The 22,465-nt window shown below is 47.3% G+C and overlaps 7 non-coding genes across 7 annotated transcripts; all 7 read left to right on the top strand.

The window, feature by feature from the left end:
- The first annotated feature begins 208 nt into the window (after positions 1-208).
- LOC112907117 (small nucleolar RNA SNORD115) lies at positions 209-288 on the top strand. The gene has a single exon (XR_003232702.1). It is a non-coding gene; the product is annotated as a small nucleolar RNA SNORD115 (small nucleolar RNA).
- Positions 289-5,676: 5,388 nt separating this feature from the next.
- LOC112907129 (small nucleolar RNA SNORD115) lies at positions 5,677-5,757 on the top strand. Its single transcript, XR_003232712.1, has one exon. It is a non-coding gene; the product is annotated as a small nucleolar RNA SNORD115 (small nucleolar RNA).
- Positions 5,758-7,322: 1,565 nt separating this feature from the next.
- LOC112907115 (small nucleolar RNA SNORD115) lies at positions 7,323-7,403 on the top strand. The gene has a single exon (XR_003232700.1). It is a non-coding gene; the product is annotated as a small nucleolar RNA SNORD115 (small nucleolar RNA).
- A 1,563-nt stretch (positions 7,404-8,966) lies between these two features.
- LOC112907118 (small nucleolar RNA SNORD115) lies at positions 8,967-9,043 on the top strand. Its single transcript, XR_003232703.1, has one exon. It is a non-coding gene; the product is annotated as a small nucleolar RNA SNORD115 (small nucleolar RNA).
- A 1,021-nt stretch (positions 9,044-10,064) lies between these two features.
- LOC112907128 (small nucleolar RNA SNORD115) lies at positions 10,065-10,145 on the top strand. Its single transcript, XR_003232711.1, has one exon. It is a non-coding gene; the product is annotated as a small nucleolar RNA SNORD115 (small nucleolar RNA).
- A 2,110-nt stretch (positions 10,146-12,255) lies between these two features.
- LOC112907130 (small nucleolar RNA SNORD115) lies at positions 12,256-12,336 on the top strand. Its single transcript, XR_003232713.1, has one exon. It is a non-coding gene; the product is annotated as a small nucleolar RNA SNORD115 (small nucleolar RNA).
- Positions 12,337-13,899: 1,563 nt separating this feature from the next.
- On the top strand, positions 13,900-13,979 carry LOC112907116 (small nucleolar RNA SNORD115). Its single transcript, XR_003232701.1, has one exon. It is a non-coding gene; the product is annotated as a small nucleolar RNA SNORD115 (small nucleolar RNA).
- The last annotated feature ends 8,486 nt before the right edge of the window (positions 13,980-22,465 follow it).

Genomic DNA, 22,465 nt, shown 5'->3' with positions numbered 1-22,465 from the left:
ATATTTTATCTGTCTTACTACTGTCCACACAGAAAATGACTCTTAAAAAAAGCATGGTTTGTTGCCACAGAATGAGCCTATGTCGGCCAGGTGTTCATGATAGTAAATGACAAAAGTCATGTCTATTTTGACATCGCAAATTCTAAAATCTATCTCTGATGAGCATATACATGTCAAAGTGTATAAATTGTCAGGCAATGCTGTGGTTTAATCAAAGATGAGAACTCATATTATCTTGTAGAGAAATGATGGCCTAAAAATCATGTTTAATAACTTTACACTGAAGTACAATGTAGTCAGTAACGCCAAAGCAAAATGTTGACGTTCCATGTTTCCCTTATAGAGTAATAGGATTTGAGTCTTCAGGCAACAAGTTCCTTCAGGGAATCTTCTCTATAGGTTTCAAGATAACAACACATCCTCAAGTTTAGGCTATATTTGGTAAGCCATATTTAGTCACAGAAGGCCATCCTCAACACTAATCCTTACCTATATTTTTCTCATCAGGTTATTCAGTTAGAAGTTCTGGAAAGAATTTCACTGTTGCATTAAAATCAAGGTGAATGGAGATGTTTGATCATAGATATAGATGACATAGAAAATTTAGAGGCCTGACTTAAGAAGATAAATAAGTGGATCCTTTCAGAAAGCTAAGAATTGTAGATGTTTAATTTCTGTTTGGGAGCTAGGCCACTGGAGTAGCATAATTAGAAACATTTTAAGTTATACCTGAAATGGCTCACACTCCAAATGGAGGAAATATTTCCTTCATTACCCCTGGAAACATTACCAGGAAACATTACTATCTGTGTGTGCACAGGTTAGAAACTATCTAATATACATAAGAGATAATAACTGCTGGGCTCTTTACTGGATACTCGAAACAAATTCCTCTAAGGAAGAATCATGCCCATGGCATCCAGAGAATGAAATGCAAGAATTAATCTGCCATTGGGTCTTGGCTCAAAGGGACTGTGGCCTTGGAGGATTATTAGGGTTTTAAAATGTCAATTTAAGGAATTATGGGTTTATTGGTGATGCCAGTTTTTCTAATTGGCCCCTTAATCTGTTTAGCTTTGCCAAATGGAACACTAGCTTCACATTTGAGGTTCAAGACACAAGTCCTTTAGAAGATGGCACCATAAGGGAAAACAAAAACAAAAACAATTTTGGAAGTGCTTATATAAATATAATGTTGAGATTGTTGGAGCCATGGTATCATCTCCATCATGAGGTTTTGTCTGCCCAAAGTACAGAAATAAAGATATATATTACAAAGAAAAAATTTTGCATTGCTGATTGGAAGATCAGCAAGATCTTCAGATAAGAACACAAAAAAGGAGTCTGAACAAAAAGAAGATGTCATTCAGGCCATGGCCTAAAAAGCCTCATGCAGGGTTTGCCTCGGGGATGGTAGTGAGCACATTTTTAAGATTCCAGATATCTATCTCAATAAAACTACTTCTGCATAATTTTACAAGGTCATTTTGTGGATACTCAAGGCCAATAACCAAGCCCAGCTTTCTACATAACACTATTGCTGTATAGACCAAAAAATGAACCATAGGGAACTTGATTTTACCAGACACATCCTGAGTGCTCTTCCTATCTAGGAGCTTGTTTACATGGACATCTCTTTATGGCGAATGAGTGGTGCTCAGCATTTTCATAAGGTAAATTTATATTTGTTTCTTGTTATTAATTAATTGATTAACCATTCATTTATTGATTTATCCATTATCACTGGAGAAATTATGGAATTTCAGACAGGAGATAACCAATCTCTCATGGCAATCCTTTGTGGTATACAATGTCTATAATATTCAATGTACCTAACAAATGCTCATAGTTTAGTCTTTGTTACATGATCCATGTTTCCTCAAAGGAGCCTTTATATGGAACAATTCCATACCTCTTTTTCCCTCATTGTGTCTTCAGTTGAACATTCAGGCAATGATTATTATAGTGATACAAGGTGAGATGATACTTTTGATCATAGATACAGGCCAAAAAAGAAGGTAGGACAAAAGAGAATGCCCATGTAAAGTCAATAAATATGTTTTATTCCTTTTGCAAAATGAAATAATAGAGGATTGATTTCTTCCTGTATCATCTTGACAGGATAGTATCTCTGGAAAGCATAACTTTGTCATTTCCAAAGAAATGTATAAGATGGCAGAGGAGGATATCTGTCCTTCATGGCCACTGGGAAACATGATGCAAGTCAGTATGTGTCCAGGTTAGGAAAATATCTCAAATAAACTTCATAGTTGACAACAGCAGAAGTCTGCATTTGTGTCTCAGACCACTTCCTCTAGAAAAGATTGACCTCCATGGTGTACAGAAGATGAGAAGCAAAAGTTCATACCATGTTTTTCAGTTGGTGGACACTGAAAAAAGATTCAGATAGCTTACCTGTGACTCTGGTGGATTGATAAAACTTCCTATGACAATTTAAGAAATTGTGGGCTACAGTTGTCCATTGACAGATGAATGCATAAAGATGTGATATATATAAAATGGATTATTAGTCATTAAAAAGGATAAAATCTTAACATTTTCATCAAAATAGATGGAACTGAAGGGTATTATGCTAAGCAAAGTAAGTCAATCAGAGAAAGAAAATTATCATATGGTTTCATTCATATGCGGGATATAAGAAACAGCACAGAGGATCATAGGGGAAGGGAAGGGAAACTGAATCCACGGAAATCAAAGAGGGAGACAAACTACGAGAGACTCTTTACTTATAAAAGAAACAAACTGAGGGTTGCTGTGTAGGGGGAAGAGGCTGCTGAGTGATGGGCATTAAGGAGGGCATGTGACATGATGAGACCCAGGTGTTATATGCAACTGATGAATTACTGAGCTCCACATCTGAAACTAGTGATAGTTTATAGTAATGTATTATATGTTGGCTAATTCAATTTAAATTAAGAAAAGAATTGTGAGCTATTGGTATTGTCAGATTTTCATGATGGGAAATCTGACAAAATGCATTTTACCAAAAAAGGGCACTGGTGTCCATATCACTTGGGAAATTTATTGGGGAAAATGTATGTCTTAAAAAATGAAACAATAAGGAATACGAAAAAAAAACCTTTTTCAAAAGTACCTTTGTAGAAATAAATTGGGAAATTCTTCAAAATATTAAAGCAACTCCCTCATGACCTCATATTTTGTGGATCACATAACTTCACCTGTACACTAGGATGATGGAGTATATTAATCAGAATTTAAATACTGTTAGCAGGACTTCGAAGGTTGATATGAACAAAAGAAACATGGCTTTTGAAAAATGGACTGAAAGTTCCAGGGCAGGGATTTGATCTTAAGGAAAGTATCTCTTAATGATGGGAGATATGGTTTCCTGAAAAATAAATCTATATTAAATTACATTGTCAGTTCACAAGTGTTCCAGAGATATATTAAATTGTTCTTCAAAGAAAACAAAATTGAAGCCAAAAATTAAAAAATCTAAAAAGTAAAATCATTAAAACAGCAGAGTTTATATAATGAATCAAAAGAGATAGGCCTACAGATGAGGGTAAATCTATAAACATAAAAGAAGACTATGGGCAAATTTAACATGTATTTAGGAAAGTAGGCATATATGGATTTATTGCTACATTCTAATAAAACATCCATTAGTTCACTTATTCTGTACACATTTGTGTATTAAATGGTTGATACACAGATAAAGAAAATGCATTGAGAAAATGACACAGCTGTAAAGGTGTTTCTGAAAAAAACCCTACTTCTCATTAAACAGATGGCTCTGGAGAAGGAAGAAATCCAAAATGCTCAAGCATATATCAGCACTGCTAAGCTACCAGAAGAGGACCAAAATTGTGTGTACTGGGGCATCATGCCCTATAGTAACCCTGGACCACTGATGGGTGGTGAATCAATCATACTCAGCTCATCATTGGGGTCCGACATTCCATGGTATATCATTTAAGGCAAGGGCGCAGGATCTTCTGCACTCTGATGTTTCCCTCAGGTCTCCTGTAGTTGCAAGATGGTATCACATGTTGAATCCCAGCACCACAAATTCAGAACAAGCAACTCTGGCACACAAAGACAACTGAAACTGCCTAGGATATTTGAAGAGCAGGCCTAACACTCTCAGAACAGGTCCTCAAATGAAGATCCCATGGAGGACTCCATATCACCTAATTCCAGACCAGGGAAGCAGCCCAATCAGGAACAACCTGGGCATCATGATATGCATTAAGAAACCATGGTAAGAAGATTCAAGGGGGAATTCCTGATGATTGGGACCTGCTTTGCATAGGACATTAGCAAAAAAAAAAATGTTCACTCGAAGAGAAATGATGACATAATCATGTTTGAAGAAATTCTATTGAGAATGAATGTACAGGACAATACCATATTGTATCCTTGTCAATATGACCTGGAGGGCATTGTAGATTTGGAATAAGAAAAATGATACTTCAGACTCCCCTCTGTAGCAGGGACATGTCTGAAGAACACCAAGTGAACAAGATAAACTCAATTATTCACCGTAGGTAACCACCCATTGCTCAACCCAAGATTCCTATACAGATGCAGTTGAATAGCATAGATGGTACCCTTGAGGTTTTCAGTGGAACATGCTGGCCAGAGTCTAAACTCTGCTACAAACATGTGAGGTGAGCAAATGTCTCTGGGCTGGGACACAGGATGCAGTCAACTTCGGGGCCAAGGGGAGGCAAGCCTGAAGGTGACACAAGACCCAGCATCCAGGTGAAACACCTGCAACATCAGAAAGGGTTGACAGTTCCAGGAAGGTCTGGCATCACCAGGGTGCAGGAATAGGTGGACCAATAGGTGGCCAGGACAGCCCAGAGGGAACCCAGTGTCCCAGGCAGGAGGGCTGTGCCAGACCAAGTGGCGCTATGGGCTTCTACTGCCCTTGGCTGCCAGGATGGCAAGGGCTGACCCTGGACCTGGTAGGAGGCACACAGGTGAGCCTTTGGGTCAATGGAGATGGTGCTGGGCCCCAACCATGGGTACTTAAACTGACAGGGCCACTCAGGGAGCCCTCCCTCCCAATCTCAGACAGGGAACACCTGCTTGGGCGGCAGGGTGGAGTTGCTAGAATTCAGCGTGCCCTGGGCCATCCCATGCAGCCCTGTGCCCTGGGTCCCAGAGTCCTCCAAAGCCCAAGGTTCACCCCGGCCATCCTGCTATGACCAGAATGAGGGCTAAGTCCAAGTCCATGCCCTCCCTGGCATAGCCCACTACCCCAAGACCCAACGCAGGTCCAAATGGGAAGCCTTGGTGTTTGGACGGCTGCTGAAGGATGGTAGGCACCATTTGGGGGAACCCTTGAACTGAGGCTTGTTAAATTTGACATGGGGTCCAGGGTTGCACCCTCTCAAAATACTTCTGGTCCCGAAGATGGGCCTGAAATTAACGTACAGAGCACTGAAATATGCTTGACCCAACAGAGCTCTGCACCCTGGGATAGCTGCCACAAGGCTGACTTCTAGACGACTGGCATTCTCTCTGCCAAAGGACACCAAATATATTAACCCATCCTGCCAAGCCCTCCCAAGGCCACCTCAGCTTGGTCAAGGTGAACCGAAGTCTCCAGCCAACCAAGCCCTAGAAGCAAAACCGGTAAGCCACTTCAGGGTGAAAGGCCTACAACGTGGAGAGTGCTGTGCTGTGTCAATGATGAGAACTCATATTGTCTCGAAGAGAGATGATGACATAAAAATCATGCTCAATAGGCTTACACTGACACGCAATGGAGGGGACCAACCCCAGCGGAGGATACGGGGACTCCAAATGGTGCTGGAGGTGCTTCCACTCAGCCTGGGCTTTGAGGCCCCCAATCCTTTCAAACTGCCCATTGGACCTGGGGCTTGGACACGGGCTTCCGAGTGCCTGAGAAGGCTAGGGCTTTCGGGCCTGGGTGCTGACCCATTGCTCCTCCCACCACACCTCCCCTGGGGCCCTTGCTCAGCCTCTCTGGTCCCCTTGTGTCTCTCAGGAGGCCATGCTAGCCGGGGTCTCACCACCGCCACAACTAAGCTTGGTGAGTGGATGCCATGAGATGGATTGCAGGCCTAGGTGACCTGGAGGCCTTAGAGAGGAAAGCCTGAGGGGGACTTGGGTCCCTCTGTGCAGGCCCACGAATGCAGGGATGGATAGTGTTCCTGCCATTTGAGGGCCCGCCATCCCCAAGGAGCAGGGAGGAGTGGACGCAAAGGTGACCAGGGGAGCCCAGAGGGGCCCCAGTGTGAGTGGCTGGGGGGACACACCAGGAAACAGGAAGCAGGGGACTCCTGCTGCTCCCTGCAGATCAATGGGGCACCACTTCAGTGGACTTGGGGTCCCCTCTCCTGTGAGAACCTGAAGCCTCTTGGCTGGGCCGTACCGCATCTAGCCAACTCTGCTTGGGGTGAAGCCCTGGGCTGGGAGCCACCAATGCCCCCTGGGGCCTACCGCCTCCCAAGGACGTTGGGACTGGTTGATCAGGGGGAAACTGGTTCCCTCACCTGGCCTTGGAATTGCGGAAGGGAAGGGCAAGCTGGGGCCCTGGGATGGGCATCCGGGCATACATTCAGGCCATTGGGGATGGCCAGGGACCCAGGCCTGGGCCCTCAAGAGCTGGTGGCTATCCTGGGTGCTCTTGCTCCCAGTCCCAGACAGGGATCTCCTTGCTTGGGTGGAGGGAGGGGTTGCAGGAATTCAACCTGCCCTGGGGCCCTCCAATGATGCCCAAAGGACTGGCTCCTCACATCCTCGAGGGCCCCGAGTCTACTAAGGCCATACACCCCTGACCAGATTCAGGGCCAAGGCGAGGTCTGAGCCATCCTAGTATTGGCCCGCCAAGTTGCCCACCACCTGCAACCCAAGGGGTACCCAAGGGAAACCCTGGTGTTCAATCTGCTGCCTGGTGGTGGCCCAATTGTTCAGCCACCTTGGGGAGCTTTAGTCTGGCTATTGTGTGTCCCAGCACAGCTTTGGGGCCATATGCCCTCTGGGATCTCCTGTGTTTCCACCAGGTGGGCTGCCAGCTTCAATCCTGAACACCCAATGCCTCATTGAGTGCCTATGGCTCTGCTCCACAGGGGAGCTTAGCTGCCATCTGGATGGCCGTCTAGATGGATGGCTTGCTCCTATCACCCCAGACTCCAAACCCAATTGATCATGCCACTGTACCCTTCTGCACACCACGTCAGCTGGGTCCAGTCTTAAGAAGAGTTCCAAGGGCTACAACACACAAGGCATGCCGCTTGGCAGCAAGCACCACTGGTAAGTTGCTTCAGGGATAGATGCCCACACACGTGCCCAGTGCTATGCTTGGGTCAATGATGAGAGCTCATAATGTCTTGAAGACAGATGATGATGTAGAAATCATGCTCACTAGGATTACACTGAGGCTCAATGGAAGGGACTGCCCAGGGCTGCAAATACCGGGCGGGTCTTCATGTGACACTAGGGGTGCTTCCCCTCAGCCTGGGCCTTGAGGCCCCCAAACCTTCCAAACTGCCCATGGGGCCTGTCCATGGGCTTCAGGGTGCTTGAGAGGGCTCAGGCCTTTGGGCTGGGTGCAGACACATCGCTTCTCCCACCATGCCTCCCCTGGGGCCCTTGCTCAGCCTCTCTGGTCCCCTTGTGTCTTTCAGGGGACTGCGCTGGCCAGGATCTTGCCACCACCTCAACAAGGCTTGGTGATGGATGCTGTGAAGTAGGTCACAGGCCACGGTGACGAGAGGGCCTTTGGGAAGCAAGCCTGAGGGTGACTTGGGTCCCTTGCATGCAGGCCCAGCCATGCATGGCCAGATAGTGTTACTGACCTTTGAAGGCCCAACATCCCCAGGGCGCAGGGAGGAATGGGCCCAAAGGTGGACAGGGCAGGCCAGAGGGAACCCACGTTGGGCTGATGGGGGGCCAAGTCAGGCCACGGGGAGCAGGGGACACCTGTTGCTCCTTGCTGATCACCAAGGGATGCCACCTCGTTGGAACTTGGGTCCCCCCTCCTGTGGTGGACTGATGAGACACATGGCTGGGCCATGCAAGGTTGAGACACTGCTGCTTGAGGTGGTACCCTGGGCTGGGATCCACTGACCTCCCCTTGGGCCTGATGCCACCCAGGAGATTGGGACTGGTTGCCCAGGGCAGGAGCCTAGTTCCCTGACTTGGCCTTGGCAACTGGGAGGGCAAGGGCTAGTTGGGGCCCTGGGGTGGGCATCCTGGAGGGCTTTGGGTGGTGGGGATGGCCCAGGGCTCCGGCCCTTAGACACTGAAGCCCTAGCGACTGTCCAGGTGCTCTTGCTCCCAGTCCCAGACAGGACACACCCTGCTTGGGCAGAGGGTGCAGTTGCAAGAACTTGACATGCCCTGGGGCCCTCCTATGAGACCCAAACTCTTGGGTCCCCAAATCCTTGAGGGCCCTGAACCTACTAAGGCCATACTGCCCTGAACAGATTGCCGGCCTAGGCCAGGGCCCAGCAATCCTAGACTTGCCCATGAAGTTGCTGGCTACCCACAACCCAAGGGGTACCCAAAGGAAACCCTGGTGCAGACCTGATGCCTGGTGTTGCACCCCATTGCTCAGAACCCCTGGGGGGGGCCACATCTGCTATTCGTGTATCCCAACACAGCTTCAGGGCCACGTGCCCTCATGGGCCATCCTCTGTTTCCAACAGGTGGGCTGCCCACCTTACATCCTGAAACTGTAACCCTCAATGAGCTCGCACATCTCTGCTCTGCAGGGAAGATTAGCAGCCACCCGGAAGGTCGACTACATAGAGGGCTTGCTCTGATCTGGACTGAATATGAATGCAGTCGATCATGCCACTGCACTGTTCTTCATACCACGACAGCTGGGTCCAGTCTTGACAGGAGGCCAAAGACTCCACCCACAAGGCACATGGCTTGTCAGCAACAACACAGGTAAGCTGCTTCAGGGGTACATGCACACACACATGACCAGTAATGTGCTTTGGTCAATGATGAGTACTTATATTGTCTCTAAGACATGATGACATAAAAACCAACTCAAAAAAATATGCTAAGGCCAAATGGAGGGGACCATCCCAGGCTGAAGATATGGAGGCTAGAAGGGAGCTGGGGGTGCTTCTCCTGGAGTTGCAGGCCACAGATCTTGCCAAACTGCAAGGGGGGCTGGCCATGGGGCTCCAGTTGCCTGAGTGGGGTGAGGCCTTCGATCCTGGTTGCAGAGCATCCATCCTATCATGACAGGGAACCATTACTCAAACTCTATGGTCCCCTTGTGTCTTTCAGAGCACCAGTGTGTCCAAGCCACATCCACCAACAAGCCCGGATGCCCTCTGCAAGTCTGGTTGACACAGGGCAAGAGCCATGAGCACCCAAGCTCTGGCGGCCTTCCCGGGAGCTCTCACTCTCCGGGCACACAGGGATCTCCCTGCTTGGGCAGACGGTGGGTCTGCAGGGACTCGACATGCCATGGGGCCCTCCCATGACGCCCAAAGGTCTGCCTCCCCCAGCCCTCAAGGGCTCCGCATCTACTAAGGCCATACTGCCCTGACCAGAATGCCGGCCAAGGCCAGGTGCCAGCCATCCTGGTCTTGACCCGCCAAGTTGCCCACAGCCCGACCACCTAAGGGGTACCCAAGGGAAACTCCGGTGCCCGACTTGCGTGAGGCTGGGTCCTATGGCTCAGCCCCCTTGGGGGAGCCTTCGTGTGGCTGTTCGTGTATACCAGCACAGGCTCGGGGCCACGTGAACACTTGGGCCCTCCTCTGCTTCCACCAGGTGGGCTGTCCACCGCAATCCTGAACCCCGAAATCCTCGTTGAGCCTCCTCCTCTCTCAGGGAAGTCCACAGGGAAGCTTAGCGGCCACTCAGATGGGCGTCGAGACGGAGGGCTTGCTCCTATCCCAAAGAGGCTGGACCCGGTCGATCGTGCCGCCGCACCCTTCTGAACACCACGTCAGCCGTGTCCAGTCTTGAAAGGAGGATCAAAGGCTCCAGCCCAGAAGGCACGAAACTCATCAGCAAGCACTGCCAGTAAGCCATTTCAGGGGCAAACGCCCACACACGTGGCAAGGGCTGTGCTTGGGTCAATGATGAGAATTCATATTGTCTCGAAGAGAGATGAGGACTTAAAAATCATGTTCAATAGGATTATGCTGAGGCCCAGTGGAGTGGAGTGGACCGTCCCGGGCAGAGGATCCGGGTGCTCCAGTTGTGCTGGGGGTACTTCCCCTCAGCCTGCCGTTTCAGGCCCCGGATCCTGCCAAATTGCCCTTTGCAGCTAGCATCTGGACGCGGGTCTCTGTCGGCCCTAGAGAGCTTAGTCGTTCAGGCCTGGGACCAACCCACCGCTCCTCCCACCACACCTACCCTGGGACCCTTGCTCAACCTCTCCGGTGCCCTTGTGTCTTTCAGGGGGCCACACTGTCCAGGCCCTCGGCCCCACCTCAACTAACTTTAGTGAGTTGATGCTGCGAGGTGGGTCGAAGTCCAGGGGACTGAGTGGCCTGCAGGAGGCAAGCCTGAGGGTGATTTGGGTCCCTGTGTGCAGGCCAGGCCCACCCATGCAGGGATACATAGTGTCGCTGCCTTTGAAGGGCCACCATCCCCTGGGTGTGGGGAAGAATGGGTCCAAATGTAGCCAGGGAAGCCCAGAGGGACCCAGCATGTGCGGCCGGGGCGGGGGATGGGGGGCAAAACCAGGCTATGGGAGGAGGTGGACTCCTGTTGCCCCCTGTTAATCACTATGGGGTGCCCCTCGGTGGACTTGGGGTCCCCTCTCCTGTGGATACCTGAAGCCCCTCAGCTGGGACGTGCAGCGTCTAGCCACCGCTGCTTGCGGTGGTGCCCTCGGCTGGCATCCCCTGGACATCCCTTGGGGCCTGCCCCCTGCCAAGGAGGTTGGCAATGGCTGCCCAGGTCTGGGGTCTGATTCCCTCACACGGCCTTGGCATTGTGGAAGGCAAGGGCTCGCCAGGGCCCTGCGCTGGGCATCTGGACGTGCCTTGGGGCCACTGGGGATGGTGCAGTGCCCCAGTCCTGGGCCCTAAACCTCTGGAGGCCATCCCGGGCACTCTCGCTCCCAGTCCCACTCATGGCTCTCCGTGCTGGGCTGAGGGTCTGGTTGCAGAAAGTCAGACCACCCTGGGGCCCTCCCTTGATGCCCAAAGCCCTGGCTCCCCAGTCCTGAGGCCCTCGAGTCTACTAAGGCCATACTGTCCTGACCAAATGCCCAGCTGTGGCCAGGTCCCCAACATCCTAGACTTGGTCCGCCAGGCTGCCCGCCACCCACTGCCCGCAACCCCAGAGGTCCCCAAGGGCAACCATGATGCCTGACCTGCTTCCTGGCGTTGGACTCCTTTGCTCATGCCCCTTGGTGTAGCCCTCGTCTGGCTCTTTGTGTACCACGGCACGGCTTTGGGGCCACTTGCCCTATTGGGTCTTCTGTGCTTCCACCAGGTCGGACTCTCGCCTCAATCCTGAAACCCCAAACCCTCGTTGAGCCCCCATGGCTCTGTTCCACAGGAAAGCATAGCAGCCACCCAGATGGGCATCTAGACGGGGGGGCTTGCTCCTAACCTCTGGAGGCCATCCTGGGCGCTCTCACTCCCAGTCCCACTCATGGCTCTCCATGCTGGGTGGAGGGCCTGGTTGCAAAAGTCAGACCGCCCCAGGGCCCTCCCTTGATGCCCAAATCCCTGGCTCCCCAGTCCTGCCGGCCTTTAATCTACTAAAGCCATTCCGCCCTGACTAGAATCTTGACAAAGTCCTGGTGCCAGCCATCTTAGTCTTTGCTCGCCATGTTGCCCACTGCCCACCACCTGAAGGGACCCAAGGGAAACCCTGGTGCCCAACTGGATATTGGGGTGTGGGCCCCATGTTTTAGCCCCCTTTTTGTAGCTTTCCTGTAGCTCTTTGTGTATCCCAGCACATCTTTGGGGCCACTTGTACTCTTAGGCCCTCCTCTGCTTCCACCAGGCAGGCCATCCACCTCAATCCTGAACCCCCAAACTCTCATTTATCCCCTATGGGTCTGCTCCAGTTGAAAGCTTAGGCCCCCCGGGATGGGTGTCTAGATGGAGGGCTTCTCGTATACCCACAGACCCTGAACCCAGTTGATCGTACTGCTGCACCCTTCTGCCCACCAAATCTCCTGGCTCCTGTCTTGAGAGGAGGATCAAAGGCTCCAGCACGAAGGCATGTAGCTTGTCAGCAAGCACCGCCAGTAAGCCGTTTCAGGGGCAGACGCCCACATACCTGGCAAGGGCTGTGCTTGGGTCAATGATGAGAATACATATTGTCTCAAAGAGAGATGATGACATAAAAATCATGCTCAATAGGATTATTCTGAGGTCCGATGGAGGGGACTATCCTGGGCGGAGGAATCGGGTGCTCCAGTTGTGCTGGGGGTGCTTCCCCTCAGCCTGGAGTTTCAGGCTACGGGTCCTGCCTAATTGCCCTTTTTGGCTAGGGTCTGGACATGGGTCTCTGTCTGCCCTAAGGATCTTAGTCCTTTGGGCCTGAGGGCCAACCCTTGCTCCTCCAACCACACCTGCCCTGAGACCCTTACTAAGCCTCTCTGGTGTCCTTGTGTCTTTCAGGGGGCTGCACTGTCCAGGCTCTCACCCCCGCCTCAACTAAGTTTGGTGAGTTGATGCCACGAGGCGAGTTGAAGTCCAGGGGACCAAGGGGCCTTCGGGAGGCAAGCCTGAGGGTGATTTGGGTCCCTGTGTGCAGGCCCACCCCTGCAGGGACACATAACATTGCTGCCTTTGAAGGCCTCCCATCCCTAAGGTGCAGGGAAGAATGGGCCCAAATGTAACCAGGGTAGCCCAGTGGGACCCCAGTGTGTGCAGCTGGGGGGCAACTCCAGGCCACAGGAGGCAGCGGACTCCTGCTGCTCCCTGCTTATCACTATGGGGCTCTGCTTCGGTGGACTTGGGGTCCCCTCTCCTTTGGGGCCCTGGAGCCACTCATCTGGGCCTTGCTGCATCTAGCCACTGCTGCTTTGGGTGTTTTCCTGGCCTGTGAGGGCACTGACCTCCCCTTGGACCTGCCGCCTCCCAAGGAGGTTTGAACTGGCTGCCCAGGGTGGCAGCTTGGTTCCCTCACCTGGCCTTGGATCTGGGAAGGCAAGGGCTAGCTGGGGCCCTGGGGTGGGCATCCAAGCATGCCGTTGGGCCATTAGGGATGGTGCAGGGCCCCAGCCCTGGGCCCTCAATTGCTTGCAGGCATCCCGGGCACCCTTCCTCCCATTTCCGGACAGGGCTCTCCCTTCTTGGGCAGAAAGTGGGGTTGCAGGAACTCGGCTTGCCCTGTGGCTTCCCAAGATGCCCAAAGGCCTGGCTCCCCATGTCCTCGAGTGCCCCAAGGTTACTGCAGCCATATGATCCTAAAGAGATTGTTGACCAAGACCAGGTCCCAGCCATCCTACTCTTGGTCTGCCGTGTTGCCTACCACCACAATCTGAGGGTTACCAAGGGAAACCCTGGTGCCCAACCTGCTGCAAGTCAGTGGGCCCCATCCCTCAGCCCCCTCGGGGAAGCCCTCAATGGACTATTCGTGTATCCCAGCACAGATTCAGGGCCACATGCCCTATTGGGCCCTTTTCTGCTTCCACCATGCAGGCCATTCACCTCATCTTGAACCCCAAAACCCTCATTGAGCCCCTACGGGTCTGCTCCAGTTGGAAGCTTAGCTGCCCCCAGGATGGGCTTCTTGATGGAGGGCCTCGTAGCCCCACAGACCCTGAACCCAGTGGATCATGCCACTCTACCCTTCTACACACTACATCAGCTGGGTCCAGTCTTGAGAAGAGGCCCAAATGCTCCAGTCCACAAGGCATGCAGCTCAGCATGAAGCACCACCGGTAAGCCTTTTCAGGGGCAGAGGCCCACGCACATGACTAGTACTGTGCTTGTGTCAGTGATGAGAACTCATATTGTCTCAAAGAGAGATGATGACATGAAGATCATGCTCAATAGGATTAAGCTTTGGACCAATGGAAGATATTGTTCCATGATTAGTATTCTGGGCGTACAGTTGGTACTGGGTATGTTTCCCCTCCGCCTGGGCCTTGAGGCTACCAATCTTTCCAAACTGCCATTTATGGCGAGGTCGTGGCTTTGGGCCTCTAGGTGCCTGAGCTGGCTCAGGCCTTTGGGTTGGTCCCGACCCATTGCTTTTCAGTCATGCCTCCCCCGGGCTTCTTGCTCTGCCTCTCTGGTTCCTTTGTGTCTTATTGGGCCATGCCTCCTGGGGTCTCGCTTCTACTTCAATCATATAGGTTTGTATGCTATATTTATAGTCTACAGGCTGCAACCAACCTCGATTTTCAGAATCTTTTCTTGTGAGACTCGTGCCCAGACGTATAGCTTGGACCGCTGCAATACCTGAGATGGTTTAGTGCCTTAGGAAGATCTCCCTCTCCCTAGAGCACTGGAACATGCTGGCCAAATGTGTCCAGGGCAGCCCAGAGTCACTTGAATGTGCCATATAGGGAGGTACCATGCCAGGCCGTTTAGCTTTGTGTGCTTCAGCTGCTCCCTGTTGAGAATGATGGTGGACCTCCTGGGTCAAATTAGATCCCCTTGGCCAGTTTCAGCCAAGTCCCTGTTCTGTGCCATGCTGATGGAACTACTTCTACCTTGGAGGGTGCCGTGGGCACAGATAGCACCAACTTCCCCTCACAGCAAGCCAGCTCTGAAGTATGTTCAGAGCGGCCTGCACCATCAAGGGACCTGGCCTTGGCTGCTGGAATGGTAACACCAACCCAGGGCCCATGAAGGCACCCCCGGGCATGCCCTCAGGCCATCGGGGATGGTGTTGGACAGTAGTCCTGGACATCAACTCCAGCGGCTGTTAGGGGAGCCCTCACTCCCAATCATGAATAGGGCTGTGTCTGCTTGGGAAGCATGTTGTGGTTGCACAAACTTTAGTTTTCATTCAGCTCTTCTGTGGTGCTGGGTGGCCTGGATTCCCAAGTCTTCTAGGGCTGTGGGCCCACCCTGAGCATCTTGCCCTGACCAGATTTCAGGATAAGGCCAGGTCCCACCCCGCCTGTCGTGGCCCACCAAGCATTACCCTGCCCTCTGACCCAAGGTTGGTGGAGCAGTCATCCTGATTTTTGGGTATCCTGACATGGGCTCCATGCCTCAAGCCCCCATGGCCTCCCTTAGGTCCCCCAAGGTAGGCCACGGGCCTCAAGACTGGAAACCTTTGCCCTGCATTGTGTTCCCACATCTCAGGGCCCCTAGTACATTTGCTGTTGGGGTTCTTGGACATCTGGCCTAACTCTCTCCCCACAGATCCTGAACCCACATGACCATCCTGCCCTGCCCCACTCTTCACATCACATCAACTTTTTCCTGGCCCTTCCTATCACTTCCTGCCAAGTGGTTCACCATCTATGCCAATGTTTGTCCATATAGGTAAGCAGGAGTTCCAGGCCTCCTGCTGGACACTATACACCAATTCTGTTCTTGCTTTTGGCCCAGATGTCAAATATTCCCTGTACATTTGACAATGTCTGGAATACCTGGAGAAGTCTACTCCACCCCTGGTCTTTTGGCCTCTTTCTCTTCAATCTAAATGCCCAACTATAGAATGCTGTGCTTGAGTAATTATGTTTCTTTCAGTTTTAGTGGGGAATTTGGGGATTGTTTCATCGTGTTATATGTCGTGGAACTGACATGTGCCAAAGACAACCATAGGAGTCACTGAAGGGAATTGAATTGTGCGGGGCTTCCCAGTTGGAACTTCTCTGCTGAGCACTTTAGCCAGCATTCTGAAACATGAACTTGGCATTTCTTGTGTGCTTCACATTTTCCTAGGTCAACACTGGTTTTTCAGGCAAATCCAGTTGTAATCTCTGGGTGAAACAGGTAATTGTCAAATCATTCTGAATAAGCAGGAAATCATAGTAAATACTGACTTATCCTTCTCCACAGCATTGAAGAGAAAGGATGCCATATGGAGAAAATTAAATTGTGTGAAGATGATGGTTTTGGTAGAAATTTATCACTGATATATGACTGGTGTGGAGCTCTTGTCGTAGAAAAGACAAATATAATGGAGTACACTTGGGAACACATAGGGAGACAGATATCCCAATACATTGCCTAGAAAAAGCATAAAGGCTAATTTTTGTAACCAGATGGTTTTGAGAACTGTAGTTTTATAGTCAGCAGGCATTTTTTTGTGATAGAAATTTGAGGGCATTGCCATTCTCTTGACAAAAATGTAAGCAAAATCTCTGGCCCAATGGTGGGATCTGAGTATCACGTGGGTCACAGTAGTGAGAGATCATTTACTCCTCTCTGACCATACTTCTGATAGGTCACTTTCATAGAATGGCCTTTCAGTGGACAAAGGATCCAGTGATTTCCATTTTTCTGCTGTGCAAGTGCATCTATGCAGAGTCACCTGCCAGGTGCAGATCATCCCTATTACTGGCTGCATAGTTGCTTCTTCCTCATTCTGGTACCCTGTGCTCTGGCAAGACTGCCCTTCTTGGTTAAAACTCCCTTAGTTTCAGCACACTGAATCCCTCTTCCAGAAGACCAGGACAGGCTTCTGCCCATACCATGTACCTAAAGTCTGGATTCTTTTTTAAAGATTGATTGATTGATTTACTTATTTACTTATTTACTTATTTATTCATTCATTCATTCATGAGACAGAGAGAGGGAGAGGCAGAGACATAGGCAGAGGGAGAAGAAGGCTCCATGCAGGAAGCCCGATGTAAGACTCAATCCCAGGACTCCAGGATCATGCCCTGAGCCAAAGGCAGATGCTCAACCGCTGAGCCACCGAAGTGTCCCTAAATTCTGGATTCTCAAGTGATAGTTGGATTGGTTTAGATAGCATATGGACAATACTGTGTTGCTCCAAGAAAGTAAGTAAACTACATGGAGTCATACAGTATGAAAACAGACACTGAAAAATAGCTGAGACACTCACGGAGGAGATAATTGACCCTTAGGGTGCCTCCCTGAGGACAGCAAGCACTAAAACCCCTTTCCAGGGCAAGAGCATCTGGATGGCACTGTTTCTCTTCCACCACCCCTCAGAACAAACACATAACCACCTTCCATAAATAGCACAATGCCAACAGTTACTGCCTAACCTGCTTAAACCAGGTCACACACTTCTTCACATTTCCAATACTGCCCTTATAGTTCAAATTTGCCCCATTCCAAGTGTGGTGGACACCTTCCTTAGAAGATGAACATAAACCCCTAGTCACACCACAACATCTGACCATAGAGTTCTACAAAGTTTCATTGCTAGTGGAAGTAGTATCAGATATCATTTAACATGGAGACTAGAGCACACCTAGTCAAATAACTACCAAGTTCCAAACACTACCCAGTCCAGGCAAGAAGATCATCTGCAGGCAACTGGCCTACAGGATAGACCAGCCAAAACACAACAGCAGAGTGCATACAGCACACATCAGAGACATTTCCTGAAGTGCCAGGCCCTGAACATTATATGTTCTCTTCTTAACAAAGCCATTACCTCCAGAAGCAGAAAACACAGGTTTTCTAACTCAGAGAAGACAGAGACTTACACATAACGTCAGGACAGAGTAACTCATCCCCAAAGAAAAAACAAGATAAGGCCTCAGCCAGAGAGCTAATCAAAAGAGATATAAGTAATACTACTTATGAAGAATTGAAAGCAATAATCATGAGGACACTCATTAGGTTTGAGAAAAGCATGGAAGAAATCAGGGAGACCATTACCACAGAAATAAAAGAGTTTTTAAAAAGTCAGAAATTAAAAATGCAATAACTGAGATTCAAAACTGACTGAATGTAATGACCATTAGAATGGAAGTAGCAAAAAAAAAAGAATAGAAGTAGCAGATGACAAATAAGTTTTATAGAAGACAAAATAATGGGAAAAAATGAAGCTGAAAAAAGAGAAAGAAGAATTATAGAACACAAGAATAGACTTATGTACTCAATGACTTCATAAAATGTAATGACATTTGTATTATAGGTATCTAGAATAAGAACAGAGAAAAATGGGGGCAGCTAACTTATTTGAAGAAATACTAGTTGGAAATTTCCCCAATGTGGGGAAGAAACAGATATCTAAATCCAGGAGGAACAGAAACCTCCCATTAAAATCAACAAAAGCAGGCCAACACCAAGACCCATCATATTTAAACTTGCAAATTGTAGTGATAAAGAAAAAATCGTAAAGCAGCAAGACAAAAGAAGTACCTAACTTACAAAGGAAGACCCATAAAGCTAGCTACAAACTTCTCCACAGAAACTTGACAAGCCAGAAAAAAAGGCATAATATATACAACACGATAAATGGGAAAAATCTGGGGATCCCTGGGTGGCTCAGTGGTTTAGCACCTGCCTTCAGTCCAGAGCATGATGCTGGAGTCCCAGGATCAAGTCCCACATCGGGCTCCTTGCATGAAGCCTGCTTCTCCCTCGGCCTGTGTCTCTGCCTCTCTCTGTCTCTCTCTCTGTGTGACTATCATAAATAAAAAATAAATAAATAAATGATTTTTTAAAAAATGAGAAAAATCTACTGCAAAGAATTCACCGAACCTATAATTCAGAATAGGAGAGATGAAGAGTTTCCCAGACAAACAAAAACTAAAGAAGTTCATGTTCACTAACTCAGCCCTTCAAAAAATATTATAGGGGATTCTGGGTGGAAAGGAGATACCAAAAGTGACATAAGGGATGCCAAGGTCTCCCTTTGCCTGTGTCTCTGCCTCTCTCTCTGTCTCTCATGAATAAATAAATAAATAAAATCCTTAAAAAAAAGGAACAGAGAGAATCTCCAGAAACTATGATAAAACAAGTAATAAAGTGGCATTAAATACATATCTGACAATAATTACTCTGGGTGTAAATGGACTAAATACCACAATCAAAAGACTAGGGTGTCTGGGAAACAAACTAGGGGTGGTGGAAGGGGAGGTGGGCGGGGAGTGGGGGTGACTGGGTGACAGGCACTGAGGTGGGTACTTGACAGGATGAGCACTGGGTGTTATTTTATATGTTGGCAAATTGAACACCAATAAAAAATAAATTTATAAAAATAAAGAAAAGTCACAAAAAAAGACTAGGGTGTCAAAATGGATAAAAATCCAAGACCCATCTATATGCTGCCTACAAGAAACTCATTTTAGAACTAAAAACATCTCCAGACTGAAAGTAAAGAGGTGGAAAAACATTTACCATGCAATAACACATCAAAAGAAAGACAGAATGGCAATACTTATGTTCAATAGAGTAGATTTTAATCCAAAGACTCTAACAAGAGGTGAAGACAGGTACTATATCAAAATAAAGTGATCTATTAAACAAGAAGATCTAACACTTGTAAATATTTATGCTCCCAAACTGGAGGACCCAAATATATAAAACAATTAATAACGGAATGCCTGGATGACTCAGCGGTTGGGCTCTGCCTTCTGCTTGGAGTGTGATCCTGGACTGGTGAGCTGGAAGCAATCACACAACAAAAAGAAATAAAAGGCATCCAACTCAGCAAGGAAGAAGTCAACTTTCAATATTTTCAGATGACATGATACTCTATATAAAAAGCCAAAACCACCAAAAGATTGGTATTACTGATAGACAAATTCATAAAGTCACAGGATACAAAATCAATGTGCAGTAATCTGTTGCCTTACTATACATGAATAAACAGCAGAAAGAGAAATAAAGGAATCAATTCCATTTACAATTGTACCCAAAATCATAAGAATAAACCCAATTAAAGAGGTAAAAGACCTGTACTTCTTTATCCATTCATCTGTTGAAGGACACTGAGGCTCCTTCCACAGTTTGGCTATTGCACACATTGCTGCTATAAACATTGGAGTGCAGGTTTCCCAGCATTTCACTGCGTCAGCATCTTTGGGGTAAATACCTAGTAGTGCAATTGCTGGGTCATAGGGTAGCTCTATTTTTAACTCTATGAGGAACCTCCACACTGTTTTCCAGAGTCTCTGCACCAGTTTACATTCCCACCAACAGTGGAAGAGTGTTCACCTTTCTCTGCATCCTCACCAACACCAGTTGTTTCCTGTGTTGTTAATTTTAGCCATTATGACTGGTGTTAGGTGGTATCTCATTGGGTTTTGATTTGTATTTCCCTGATGACGAGTGTATCACATTGATTGATTTGCAAGTATTGAACCACCTCTGGAGCCCAGGAATAAATCCCACTTAATCATAATGAAATATTCTTTTTTAAGAAATTTTATTCAATTATTTATTTTGGGAGAGAAGGAGATGAAGGGGGACAGTCAGAGAGGGAGGGAGAAGAAGAGGAAGGAGGAAAGAATCCCAAGCAGACTCCATGGTGAGCCCAGAGCCCAACATGGGGCTTTATCCCATGACTCTGAGATCATGACCTGAGCTGGAACCAAGAGTCAGACACTTAACCAACTGAGCTACCCAGGCGCCCCATGGTAAATAATTTATTAATGTACTGTTTGATTTGATCTGATAGTATCTTGTTGGGATTTTTTGCATTCATGTTCATCAGAGATATTGTTCTATAATTCTCTTTTTTGGTGGAGTCTTTGTTTTGGAATCAAGGTAATTCTGACCTCATAGAATGAGTTTGAAAGTTTTCCTTCCATGGGAAATATCAGGAAGGGAGACAGAACATAAAGACTCCTAACTCGGGGAAACGAACTAGGGGTGGTGGAAGGGGAGGAGGGCGGGTGTTGGAGGGGAATGGGTGACGGGCACTGAGGTGGACACTTGATGGGATGAGCACTGGGTGTTTTTCTGTATGTTGGTAAATTGAACACCAATAAAAATTAATTAAAAAAAACATAAAAAAAAGAAAGAAAGTTTTCCTTCCATTTCTACTTTTTGGAATAATTTCAGAAGAATAGGTATTAATTCTTCATTAAATGTTTGGTAGAATTCCTCTGGGAAATCCTCTGGCCTTGGACTCTTGTTTGTTTGGAGATTGTTAATTACTGATTCAATTTCTTTACTGGTTATTGGTCTGTTGAAATTTTCTATTTCCTTCAGTTTCAGTGTTGGCAGTTTGTATGTATTTAAGAATTTATCCATTTCTTTCAGATTGCCCAGTTTGTTGGCATGTATTTTTTTCATAATATTCTCTTATAATTGTTTGCATTTATTTGGTGTTATTTGTGATCTTTTTATTTGCTTCTTTTCTCTTTATTTGCTTCCTTTCCTTTTTCTTTTTGATAAGTCTGGCTATGAGGTTATCAATTTTATTAATTATTTCAGAGAACCAGCTCTTAGTTTGATTGATGTGTTCTACTGGTTTTTGTTTCTATATCACTTATTTCTGCTCTAATTATTATTATTTCCCATCTTCTGCTGGCTTTAGGCTATATATGCTGTTCCTTTTCTACTTATTTTAATTTTAAGTTTAGGGTATGTGCTTGAGACATTTCTTGCTTCTTGGGGTAGGCCTGTATTGCAATATACTTCCTTTTTAGGATAGCCTTTAATGCATGTGAAAGGTTTTGGATTGTCATGTTTTCATTTACATTTGCTTCCATGTCTTTTTTTAATTCTACTTTAATTTCCTGGTTAATTCATTCCTTAGTAAGATGTTCTTTAATCTCCATGTATTTGTGGTGTTTCCAATTTTTTGTTGTAGCTGACTTCAGGTTTCATAGCATTGTAGTCTGGAAATATGCATGCATGATCTCTATCTTTTCGAATTAGTTGAGACCTGATTTGTGACCCAATATGTGACCTATTCTGGGGAATGTTCCATGTGGACTCGAAAAGAATGTGTGTTCTGGTACTTTAGGATGGAATGATCTGAATATATCTATTAAATCCATCTGGTCCAGTGTGTCATTCAACACCATTGTTTGTTTCCTTCTTGATTTTCTGCTTAAATAATCTGTCCACCACTGTAAGTGGGGTGTTGAAGTCTCCTAATATTATTGTATTATTATGATTGAGGTTTATGTTTTTATTGATTTATGTATCTAGATGCTCTCAATTTAGGGGCATACATACTTACAGTTATATTTTCTTGATGGATTGACTCCTTAATATAATATAGTGCCTTCCTTTATCTGTTGTTACAGTCTTTGGTTTAAAATCTAGTTTCTCTGATATAAGTATGGCTACTCTGGCCTTCTTTTCACATCCGTTAATGTGGTAGTTGGTTTTCCATCCCCTCACTTTCAGTCTGCTGGTGACATTAGGTTTAAAATGAGTCTCTTTTAGGCAGCATATAAATGGGTCTTGTTTTTTTTTTTAAATCAATACCCTGTATTTTGATTGGAGCATTTAGTCCATTTACATTCAAAGTAACTATTATAGATAAATGAATTTATAGTTCCATTGTGTTACCTATAGAGTTGATGTTTCTGGTAATGTTTTTTGTTACTTTCTAGTTTTTGCTGCTTTCGGTCTTTCTTTCCCACTCAAAAAGTCCCCTTAATTATTTCTTGCAGGACTGGCTTAATGGTCATGAACTCCTTTAGTTT

The sequence above is a fragment of the Vulpes vulpes genome, chromosome 14 (genome assembly GCF_048418805.1).
Source record: "Vulpes vulpes isolate BD-2025 chromosome 14, VulVul3, whole genome shotgun sequence".
Lineage (NCBI taxonomy): Eukaryota > Metazoa > Chordata > Mammalia > Carnivora > Canidae > Vulpes > Vulpes vulpes.
This window is presented reverse-complemented; position numbering and strand designations above follow the sequence as displayed.